Here is a 13,361-nt window from a genome sequence, read left to right on the forward strand (position 1 = left end):
TGATCATAAGGCAACTCCCAAACTTGATGTGGCTCAAGGGTCTAGCTTGGGCCTCCCTAGGCCTAAGCTTAAAGTCCATGGTTCCCCTGCTTTTCTGGGCAGAAAAGGTCCTGACTTGAACTAACTTGTGACACATTATTCTAACTCAAATCCTATGAACTATGGCTGAAAAAACTCCTCTGACACTCCCTCTAACTAAGGCCCAACAGGGCCTAATGAGGGCCTACCTATGACATGGTCAAAACTTCCTATTTCTAAGTTGCAACAAAATTGTCCCCTGCTGGATAGATTTTGTTATTCCACTCGTGTACCTAACCAAACGTCTTACAAACCTCCAACCAACACCTAAAACCTATTATATACTCCTAGTGCTAGCTTCTGGTGGCTTGGGCCTCGAAGTGCACAACAAATGCTCATTCAAAACTTCCCAATAAACTAGTGCATCAAATCTGGAAAAATGCAAACACTAACTAATCCCTTTCCACCTTGACTCCCACTTATTAACCAAACATCCAACCTTTACCAAAGCAAACCTAGTGCATCAACATCCTAAAATAGTTCTTCAACAGGAGTGGAGATCATCCATGCCCTAGAACACCAACATGGAAATAAAAAATATAACATGCAACTCATGGAAAACACTTAACAAGATTTTGGTTAAAATATAGAGTTTAAATTCTTGTAACTTCGACTTGTACCTATTAATCAACCTTAATAATCATGAAATATATATTCTCTTAACTATTATTAGGAAATATATCATGGAAACAATCTATTTCAAGCACAAATAATTCAAATTTATAGATTTTTAAACATGAAAACATGATTTCGAGAAGAGTAGCATACACAACATGGTTGATCATCATATTAACATCTTAAAACTAGCATGCATGGTTAAAAATGATTATATAGTGAAATTTCAGTAGCATGCAAAGGTTTTTAAAGCATGGTTTCTCCATAAAATACTTAGTTAAAATATATATAAAATGTATCTCATAGAGAGCTCTTGAATTCACAAGAATCAAGAGTTTCTCTTTGGAGATCACACAAAAGCTACACATGCAACCATGAAACTTCATCTCCCAAATCACAAAACTCTTGGGAAGTATATAAAATAAATGTGGGTGAAAGAATTACACTAGGGAAGATGAGAAATGGGATGGAAAATGGAAGGGAGTGGGGGAGGGGGTTCTCGGCCGAGAGCAAGGAGAGGGAGGGGGGAGAAGAGAAAAAGAGAGGTGATTTGGAGTGTGGAGTGAGTGATATAATTTCTCACATTTTGTTTTTGGTTTTATGCCTTTGATTGACTAAAAGAAATGAGTGTAAATGAGAATGTACAAGAATACCCTCTAGCTAAAGTTAGGCCATTTTGCATACAAGGTTAATGTGGTAATTTGGTTAACAACAAGTGAGTTAGTGGGGTTGGAAAGGTCTCCTTTGCCCTTTAATAGAATGGAAGAGTGATTTGCATGCAAGGGTTTCCATGTAATTTGCTAATTATAACAAATAAATTTTTAAAGATTTATTTTTATAAAATAAAATAAAAGTTCAAAAATTATAAAATTTTTACCATAAAATAACTTGGATTTTTAGAAATTTTATATCACTTTTGAAATTTGTGAATGAAAAAATTTTAAAAGAAAATTTTTCCAAGGTTTAGAATATTCCTTATAAATCAAAAATAAGGGAAATAAATAAACTTTTGCTTTGAAAAATCATATTCTACATAAAGCAATTTATAATGCATAAATTTTCATTCACACAACGTACAATCATTAAGTATATTTACATTCGGCCCTAATATTATACAAAGTTCACAAATAATATTACACAAAATATTGATAAAATATGGATCAGGAAAGACAGGGACACATTAGAGTACAAAATCGGGGTTGGAAATTTTTTGATTTATGCCAAAGATAATAGTAAAGATCCTAAGAGCATACCTTGTCCATGTTCACGCTGCGGTAATTTCAAAAAGTTATCTGTAAAAGTTATTAGGGGTCATCTGTATGAGAATGGGTTTAGCTTGGGTTATATTAAATGGATTTAGCATGGTTAATCTAAGACTACTTCTAGGTCAACTGCTACTTCTAACACCAATCAGGCTCATGATCCTAATCTTGATCCCACAGAATCCTTTGGTGTTTGCGAAGCATCATATAATAATTCGGGGGATGATGATTACGATAGAGATCCGTATGAATTCAAGCGGTTTGTAGCTGATGCTCAACAACCTTTATATGAGGGTAGTGAATGCAGTAAACTAGATTCAATGTTAAAATTGCATAACTGGAGGACGCGATTTGGTATTAGCGACAATGCATTTACTGACCTACTATCTTCTGTGGGTTCCTTACTTCCTGAGGATCATGTCTTGCCGATTAATACGTATGAAGCAAAGAAAACCTTATCTAATTTAGGCCTCGAATATATCAAATTCTATGCATGTCTGAATGAGTGTGTTATGGATAGGGGTGTAAACGAGAATGCTTCTGAGTGTCCCAAGTGTCGTTTATCTCGTTGGAAGCTGGGGAAGGATGGGAAATCTAGGGTTAATATTCCAGCAGAAGTAATGTGGTACTTTTCAATTATTCCCAAATTTAAATGGATGTTTAAATCTTCTTCAACCACTAAACTTTTGACTTGGCATTCCGACAAAAGAATTCAAGATGGCCAAATGCGTCATCCAGTGGATTCACCTTCTTGGTGGAATATTGATTATAGGTGGCCAAGCTTCAGGTAATGAGCCAAGGAACCTCCACTTAGCTTTGGCATCAGATGGTATCAACCCACATAATAACGGTCTAACTAATAGGTACAGTTGTTGGCCAGTAGTTTTGGTAACTTATAATCTTCCTTCATGGTTATGCATGAAGAGAAAGTTTATGATGTTAATTGTACTAGTCTCTGGTCCACATGACCCTGGTAATAATACTTATGTATTTCTACAACCGTTGATTAATGATTTGCTGAAGTTATGGGAAGAAGGTGAGCCAAATGTATACTGATGCTAGTACCAATTCTTTTTTCATTTTAAGAGCAATGTTGTTATGGATGATAAATGACTTCCCGGTATACGGAAATTTATCAGGTTGTGTGAATCAAGGGTATATGTCATGTCCTATATATGGTTATGACACTGTTGCTAAATATTTATCCCATAGTATGAAGATGTGTTATCAAGGTCACCGTCGCTATTTTCCTAGGAATCATCCTTATAGAAGGAAGAAAGCGGCTTTTAATGGCGAACAAGAAATTGGACAACCACGTCAACCCCTTTCTGGAGAACAGATTTTAGAGCAACAAGAGAAAATTAAATTTACTTTTGGAAAAGAAGTAAAGAAGGCAAAGAAGGTAGACTGTCCATGGAAGAAAAAGTCAATTTTTTTCACTTAGAATATTGGAGATTTCATCATGTACGTCACTGTCTCGATGTTTTGCATATTGAGAAAAATATGTGCGACAATTTGATTGGGACACTACTTAATATAAAGCACAAGTCTAAAGACAATGAAGCATCTCATAATGACATGATGGAAATGGGGATTAGACCTGATTTAGCTATGCAAGTAGGTGTAAAGAGAACTTACTTACCTCCTTCTGTTTTTACTCTTACAAAGGCCTAAAAAACGAAAAGTGTTGAAATCACTATTATCAATGAAACTGTTGTATGGACATGCATCGAATATTAAAAATGGTGTATGAATGGCTGATGCGAAGTTGTTTGGGCTCAAGTCCCATGACTGTCATATACTCCTTCAACTGTTGCTTCCGGTTGCAATCCGGTTCGTACTCCCCAAAAATGTTAGAGTTAGCATTATCAGGTTGTGTTTTTTTTAACTCTTTGTGTAACAAGGTTGTAGATGTATCAAAACTTGAAAAATTGCAAGCGGATGTGGTACTAACATTGTACGGACTCAACCCCGGGGTCAGGGGCTGACATCACCAAAATATAATAAACTACAACATAAAATACTAATTAAACTTTATTATAACACACGACCCCAAACCAGGAGCCGATGCAGGTTCAAGTAATATTTAGGTTACAAAACAACACTAACTTATTCAAGATCCGACATCCTAACTTATTACAGCAACTCATCAGACATCAGGGTCTGATACAAACTACCTCAGAGGAGTCGGGACAGGAGGGGGATGACACTCTACGCTGACCTGGTCTCCTAGACATCTGCAATAAATAAGTACAAAACAAGCTACAAGGGTGAGCAATCCATTGCTCAACAGTACCTCTATATGAATAACCAGTAAAACAGGATATATATATATATAAAAAAAATAGTATAGGGACAGATATCAAAACTAATATACGAAAAATCCGTAAAATATGTATAAACTGGATATCAAAACTAGCATGTTCTGAAATAATATCATCTGTAGTGTGCTGTGTCAAAATACCAGAGTCCAATTTTAGCATGCTATTTCCTTTCCAAAACCACTGTCCATTGCTGGACCCATAAATCATCTATCCCGTTACGGGGACCATAAACCATTTGTTCTGTTATGGGAACCATTAAACCAAAGTCAGATATAAAAGAGGATGAATTCTAGGGACAGCTGATCAGTCTATCCCACCACAATTTGTTCCGGAACTCAGAGACTAGCTAGGTCTCTGTTATGCTGGACTAAGCGGCCTACCAGTGCGTGCATCCTACTTAGCCTCTTACGAAACCATGCTGGGTCGTTACCTAATAACGGGCCTCTTACGCCACTGACCATCCAATATCTGATTCGTGTTTATCCAATTTTCAAAAGCAATTACACCTATCTTTTTTTTAAATGATTACAACACACGTTCAAAAATCTTTTTTAATTTTAATCACAATCTAGAGATAGGCATTTTCAGAAGTTACTTTTCCCCAAAACATCAGTTAATAAAACATATTTAAATACAGGGAATACGTAACTTAAAATGTTCTCTTCCAGTACATAATTTAAATCAACAACTATTTATATATACTGAACTGTAAAAGATTAGTTCAGGGGTACTTGCCTTACGAAGCTTTGTACTAACACTGGCTTGACTCTACTTGACTTCAACTACGGGGTCCTTCGACTCGAACCTATGAAATCGAAACAACCTAGGTTAAACGATTGATTATGCTTGAATTAATTACCCAATGATACAGTTCCCGACTCGTATGCATTCAAATAATAATTATATACGCACAATAATAGTGCACATAGCAACCAGGGTTCAATTTGTATTAAACGAGATATATACACTCGATTCGTAATTAAAGGTAATTTTTAGAAAAATTTGGACAGCGACTCCTCTGTTTATAGACCTACCTGTCGAAACATCAATCGACGTCAATTCCCAACAAATCAATTCGAACTTTCCATATAAATAAATTTATAGTCCCGAAAATAATTTATACAAGTTGTTTTATTTATTAAAATATTTAGGACTCAGAACAGGGTCATCACCGTCCACCGTGCGCTCGTAAAAGAATTCATCGCACACGGCGGCAAAACTTATTGGTGCCCGAAAATATACTGGGTGTCCGAATAAATTTCACCGATTAAAATTTATCGCTCGTTTAATTTATAATTTAATATCATGAATTTTAATCAAAAATTTCCTGCAGCAAAAAGGAAATTAAAATTAAAAAATTATAACAGTCCAGACCAACTACACACATGGGCCCAACAAAAGCCCAACACAAAAATCCAACAGCCAGGCCCAATTACAGGCCCAACAGCAACCAGAACCAGCTCAAACCAACAATCGGCTAACCAACAGCAAAACACGGCGCCACACGGCCACATGCAGCCGTCGCCGCAGCATACACACACACATCACAACTCACACACACACACATACTACACACACATGCACACACAGGCACACATATACATATATATATATATACATATACATATATTTATATATATCGAACACAACCACACCACCGCCACCACGCCGGAAACCGGCGGCAACGGCAGGTGAAATAGGAAAGGAAAACGACAGCAAAACATGAGAAACAGGAGGCAAAGAAATTACCAGGAACAAAGCGAGAAGTAATCGAAAGGAAGAAGAGAGATTTGATTGAGAGAGAGATGAGAGAGATTTAATCGAGAGAGAGAAAAAGAACAGGGCTCGTATGGGGAGGGGAATAACAGAGGAGGACAAAAAAAATAAGGCTTGGACACGTGTACTGCAGTTGCCATAATTAAACACGTGTCCCGGCTTATTTGTTAGCCTGTTTTTATATCGTTTTCTGTTATAATAACGTATCGGCTGCGCGCTAGAATACATCAAAAAATTATAAACTTCATACCAAAATTCTCAAAATGTTCAGAAGTTAATAAAATAAAGGTTTTTACAATTTAAAATGAAATTTTCAAACGTGCAAAATACCCGAATTTAATGAATTAATGAAACAACGCGCGGTTGAAACTAACCCTGAAAATTACCACAAAAATTTTAAAATTCTCAGAATATTATCAACATAATAAAATATGAGTTTCATAATTTTTCAAAGAATCCCGGAATTAAATATGGATTGTACAATTAAATAAAATCAGAAAATCATTTAAAAATAATTAATTAACAGAATATTGAGTTGTAACTATTATAAAATCCCAAAAATAGTCATTAAAATTATAGAATCATAAAAACAATTTTAGAGACAACCCAAATAATTTTTGAAAATAGGATTGTCATAAAATCACTTTTTAAAAGTAAATAAAAATAAAATGGTGCAGTAGTTAATCATAAAAACACACCACACAATCCAACAATCGTATATAAACAATAATAAGTCAGACACGGGGACCATAATTAATACACAATTCTTTATTTAATTATTTACATAATAATTACATATTTAAATATTACAAAAATGTACGAGTCATTATAAACATTGTGTGAGCTAGAAAAGATTTTTCCTCCGTCATTTTTTAATGTAATGATACATCTCACCGTTCATTTGGTCAGAGAATTGCGACTATGTGGACCTGTTTTCTATCAATGAATGTTTCCTTTTGAACGGTTTAATAAAGTGCTCAAAAGCTATGTGAAAAACCAGTTTTTATCTTAAAGGTTGTATAGCGGAAAGATATCTTGGAGAAGAATCCGTTGAATTTTGTGTAGAGTTTGCTAAGCAGAGTTGCACAACTACCGGTATTCCGTTGCAATAATAAAGTCGGTGGAAGAAAGATAACGGGACGAGGTGCATTTATGTATGCTTCTAAACAATCTTGAAGTTCATCCATATATTATGTAAGTCTGTTTTTTTTAATAAATTTTTGCAGACAACAATTTAGTTGTTTTTAATTTAGCTTGTGCATTTTGCAAGGATGCACAAAGAATATCTTGAAAATATTTATGGAGGGAGAAAAAAACCATTCAGTGGTTGATTGGTGAGAACAATCGGCTTTATGCAGACTAGTTTCAACAAAAGGTTAATGATGAAATTGAGAATGGTGAAATTGTTTCACAAATGATAAGATGGCTTGCATGTAAACAGTCATTCACTGTTTTGTCTTTTGAATGCTATCTCGTAGATGGGGTGTGTTACCTCATAAGAGACAGAGATAATGCAAGTGTTGTACAAAACAGTGGTGTCTCCTTAGTAGCTAAGACGGTCCAGGTTTCTAGTGCTAAAGATTTAAATCCCGTGGAGAGCGATATGACCTTTTATGGAAGGATTGAAGAAATATGGGAGTTGGATTATCGTGCATTCAAAGCCCCATTATTTTTGTGTAGATGGGCAGACGGCGATAAGGGAGTGAAGATATATGATCTTGGCTTCACACTCGTGGACCTTAGTCGACAAGGACACAAAAATGATAAATATGTGTCGATTGACCCAGTGAAGTAAATTTTCTACGTTGAAGATCCAGTTGATTTTACATGGTCAGTCGAATTAACCTTAACGAGTCGCGACTATCATGAAGTGTATAATGACAATGAATTAGGAAACACGATCTTGGAACATCCCTTTTTGCTCTAAAATCCCTGCATTTGATATTGATATTAATGCCGCTTATGCAGAGCCTACTTCTGGAAATCGAAGAAAGAATGGAAAGGGAATTTGGATCAAGAAGTGATCCATATTAGTTCATATTAATTTGAACATCAAAAGCAATTTAATATGTAATATTAAATGCTCCCTTGTTTTAATCTAAATAGAAGCAGAAGACTTGTAGTAAGGAGATTTAATTAGAAATTAATATTAACTGCTAATTCTAGTAAGGAGATTTAATTTCATGTTTTAATCTTGCCTTGTGATTTAATTTATGCATCAAATAATATGTATCTTTTTAGCCAATTAAGAAGTTTTTACCGAAAAATAAGAAACTAAATTTAATTATAGTAAGGAGATTTTCCATTTACTGATAAAAAAATTAGAAATTTAATAGTAACTGCTAATTCTAGTAAGGAGATTTAATTTAGTTTCTTATGATTTAATATAGATTTTCCATTAAGTGATAAAAAATTAGAAATTTAATATTAACTGTTAATTCTAGTAAGGAGATTTAATTTCATGTTTTAATCTTACCTTGTGATTTAATATTGCCTTGTGATTTAATATTTCCTTGTGATTTAATATTGCCTTGTGATTTAATATATGCATAAAATATTTCCATATGCTAAGCTAATTACATTTTACAAATATATTGAAAAATGGCAAAGAAGTGCATTGCACGTAAAGTCAAATTTGTGCAAGATCAGGATAAGCAGGAAGAGGTAAAAGAATCAGAAATACAACAACATGAATCTAATGCTCCGCAACATGAAACATCGCAAGAAGCACAAACAACAGAATCCCCCTGGAGGAAACTTCTAAAGCTGAAGAACTGACACTGACAATAACTAGTACACACTCCACAAAGAATTCATCTTTTGAATTAAAAAGTAGTGTTTTTGCTATGCACAAAGTAGTTATGAAAAGAGCTCAAGGAAAGAAGTTCAAAGTGCGATGCAATGGCATTGGAATTCCTAGTTGGAGATACCAGACACACACTACAGTCCTACATTGGCATGCTAGCGAGGACAATGGTTCCAATTGATATTCCTAGTTGGCTCACAGTAGCAACGGAATTAAAACAAAAGATTTGGAATGATATTGAGGTATGATCATCTTTATAGTTTTGAAATTGCATTCCATTTTATTATAAATGCATATAAACACATAATCAGATGGTTGAATCATGTCATATAGCAATTTATAAATTAAGATAATAATTATTGTAACTTGTTTATTTGTCATGTAATTATATAGGATACCTTCAAGGTGCCTCAAGAACTTGAGAAGACATGTCTACAGTGGGCCGGTGTGAATTGGAGGCAATTCAAGACCAAATTAATCACCGAGTATGTGATGTCGTATATTGGAAATAGGAAGAAGTTTTATAAGCCTCCTAAGAAGTATGCATTCAGTCGGTAAGGAGTCCTGGAGACGGTTTGTTGCAGAAAGGACCACAAAAAAATGGCAGCCATGTGCTAGTTTTTTTTTTTTTGAAAATCTTTAGTCTTGACCTATTTTTTAAAAATCTAATGCATTTCTACGATTTATTTGGATGCAGAAAATTAATAAAAATCAGAGTGAAAGAGTTCGTAAGTGAAAGTATACCCATAGACTGTCAAGAAAAGGATATATTGGTCTAGAAGAAGTAAGATTTTATTAGCATTATGTAATTTCGGCACTGCATCATGTTCATTTTCTACTTACATTTAGTCAATTAGTTTATATACTTGACATCATGAATGGGAGATACTTTTTAATATTAATTTACATATACATTTTTAATATTTAATTTTTAATCGGGTGAAAACAGGGTGATTGAAGCCGGAAAAAAACCTAATCAGGCAATTTTCTGGAAAAAAAGCTCTTATGCCAAAGGACCCGGCGGTTGTGATTGATGAGGACCTTGTGAAGAAATTTGATAAAATCGTAAGGCCTTCTGCAATACTTCTTGTACTCTGTAGACATTGACAAACCTACTCTTCACAACCTGGATTAATTGTTAGCTTGTTAACAGGATTCTTTAGTTGAGATGCAAGAAAAAGGTGAATTCAGACCATTCGGGAGCAATGATGTTCTCTCTGTCGTACTAGAAACCCCTGAGCATTCAGGTAGGGTTCATGGAGTTGGAAGTTTTGTAACCCCAACAACTTATTTCAATTTGCCGAGAGGGGAAAGAACTGAATTAGAAAAGATGAATTGATCGCCCGTGATAAAAAGAGGGAGGAGGAATTTGAGAAAAGAACAGAGGAATTTGACAACAAAATAGAAACTTTGATGTCATAGATTGTAGAATTAAGGGCACTGATTGGGGCATCAAATTTTCAATTGTCACCAAAGTTTTCTGAGGGAGATAGTTGTCGAGGTGCAAAAAAAATGGCAGATGATTTGATTGTGGAGCCGGTAGCTGCTGAAGAGTTGATGAAAAATAAAGGTGCCAATGATTGTATTGCTGTTGATACAATTGACCCTCCACCTCCAGCACATGAAAAGGTAAAAAAATAGATGCAAGTTTTATGTACAATGCAGAGTTGCCTTTTTTAATTGTTATTTCTAATCAAGGAGACTCATATTTGGATCTATATAATTATAAATTCAGGGGCCGCGTAAATTCCAGTTATCACTGGATAAAATTGACAACAAGTTAGCTTTTGGTGTTGTTTCTGATGATAGAGATATGGCTTCAATTATTCATGGAGTACCTCTCAAATGGAGCATGCTCGTTTCTCAGTGGTACGGAATTATTCAGGGAGATGCCTAGGTTCCGGTACTGATAGCTGGTGAGATAGAGACGGTCGAACAAGCGGTTGGCTCTCTTCTAGCCTGGCCTCGAGATTTGATAATCTACACCCTCAATGGTCCTACTCCTGTTCAGGTATATATTTTTTTAATGCCTATTTATAATATTGATTTAAGGAACCTTGAAATTAAAGGAACCTTTAATCATAATTTTACATTTTGAATAGAAAAAGAGAAAAGTAAAGGAACTTGCAAAGAAGGGTGAGCTGCAAATTCTTCAAGACCTTTTTGGTAAGGTGGTGATGAGTGTTAACGTGCCTGAACGATACAAGATGTTGTATAAACATGCAAGATGTTTTATGAAAGCAATTGGAGCCTCCATTCAAATTCTTTGTGATTTTGATGTGTTTGGAGTAGAAAGAACCATATTCTTATTGCATGAAAATATAATTGCACTCTCAGAATTTAAAATATTAGGACAAGCAGTTATATCAACATGTATGACGTAAGTTTCTTTTGTTTTTTTATTGTCAATCTTGTCTCATTTTACATTTTAAGGATAATTATATAAATTATAAATGTATAAAACTTTTTTGGCAGGTTCTTTTGTACCATGGTTCATGACAATAAGAGTTTGGAAATGTACGCATTTGTTGATCCATCGAGATATAAGTTTAATGCTGAGTTTGAAACTTATATCATTAGTAGACTGAATGATGGTGTTCTACACTTCATGCCTTTTAATCAGAAGTATGTCAAGTGTTTCAATATATTTGTTTATTTTTTTATTAATTCTTAATCCTCATATTGACCTTGATCTAATGACAACAGTATGCACTGGATGTTGGTTGTAATTTGGGAATCAGAAATTTTTTTCCTCAATCCATTGTCACATGCGACCCGTTTTCCAGAACTAGAAAGTGCATTAACGGGGTAATTAATATTTTTTTATCATAGGTAATTGATATTATTCTGTCTCTACATCTGTTTAGTTTTTAATTTGACAATATTCTTAATTTTTGTCTACATAGCAGTTAGGTCTTACAATGCTCAAAAGGGAAGGGTGATAAAAAAATCCCAAAATTGTAAATCTCGCTGTAAGTAATTATGAACTTTAATTTAATAGGTTCTTTGTAGTTTAATTTTTTTTACTTTGATGATTGATTATATATTTGGTATTATCAAAATATAGCTTCCCTAAACAGCCCGGTGGCACTGAATGTGGATATTGTGTTATGCGATATATGAAAGACATCATTGAAGACAAAGAAATGAATTTATTTAAATTGTAAGATTTATTTATTTGATTTTTGGTACTTAATAGAGAAAGGAATTGTTAAGTACCTATTTCTTTTACTAGAACAATTTGTTTACTATTGTTTTTTCTTTTTGTTAAATATGCACAGTGGGCCAACAAGAATCGGAAATCCTACAGCAGGAAGGTTCTTGATGTTGTTCGTATGGAGACTCTTGGCTACATCGAAGAATTCATGTAGCTAGCTGCTTTGCTTCTCTAAAATTCATGAAATGAAATTCATGCTTATTAATTATGTCAAAACATTTGTAAACTTACCGTGACTTCTATTGATATTATGGTCGTATAATTATGGTACTTTAAGGTTGTACGCGCGTAGCGCAGACTGTTGATATTGATGTTATGCTGATGGCTTTTGGTAATGAAACAATTTGGTACATTAAGGTTGCTATATAGATTTGGAGTTAGATTTAGATAGTATTATTTTGGTTTGATCTTGTGTTGGCTTGCTGGTGATTTAGTTAACTTAGGTAGACGGTTTGTATGTTTTGGTTTTGAAGCCATTTGGTATTTTTTCCATTTGGTATGTTATGGGTGCATATAAAATAATTAGTACCTGTCCAATTTTCAGGCATATAGACATCAGTTTCTGCACACATTCTTAAAAATTGTTGTTAAAATGCTAAATGGACATCAGTTCTTAAACAAATCTGCAAAGCACCTGATGTAAATTTCAAACAAATACATCGGCACTATTTTTAAAAACTGATGTTAAAGTAGGCGAAAGTTTAATACCTTTTACATCGGCTACAAAATGATGAGGCAGGCATAGACATACTACATTTACCATAAGGAAACCGATGTTAAAAAGCCATAACACATCGGGACAGAACCTAAAACCGATGTAAAAAAGGGGCTTTTACATCGGTTTTAGTTCAAACGTTATGTTAAAACCAAAATTGACATCGGTTCCATTTTTATAACCGATGTAAATGCTGATTTATACTTTGTAAATTAATAGTTAAGCTGCATAATTACATCATATTAAAGCTATTTAGAAAAGATTGTAATGCAGTTTCTGTTGAAAAATAGAGAATATACATCAGTTTTTAAGTTGAAACTCATGTTAAAGTGTTCCCAGACATCTATGTATAACCGATGTCATATATGGGGTACCTTTCTCTACACCTGCATAGACATCGGTCAGGAAAATTTTTAACATCGGTTTTTGGCCGATGTCTATTGAAGGTTTTCTAGTAGTGCCCCTTTCACTTGGGCAGGAATACTCGCAACCAAATCATTTTTCTCAAAATCAAAAACATTTATAATTCCATTCATTCGATAAGTAAAAACGCTTAACTATTCTGAAC

The sequence above is a fragment of the Apium graveolens genome, chromosome 3 (assembly GCF_009905375.1).
Source record: "Apium graveolens cultivar Ventura chromosome 3, ASM990537v1, whole genome shotgun sequence".
NCBI lineage: Eukaryota > Viridiplantae > Streptophyta > Magnoliopsida > Apiales > Apiaceae > Apium > Apium graveolens.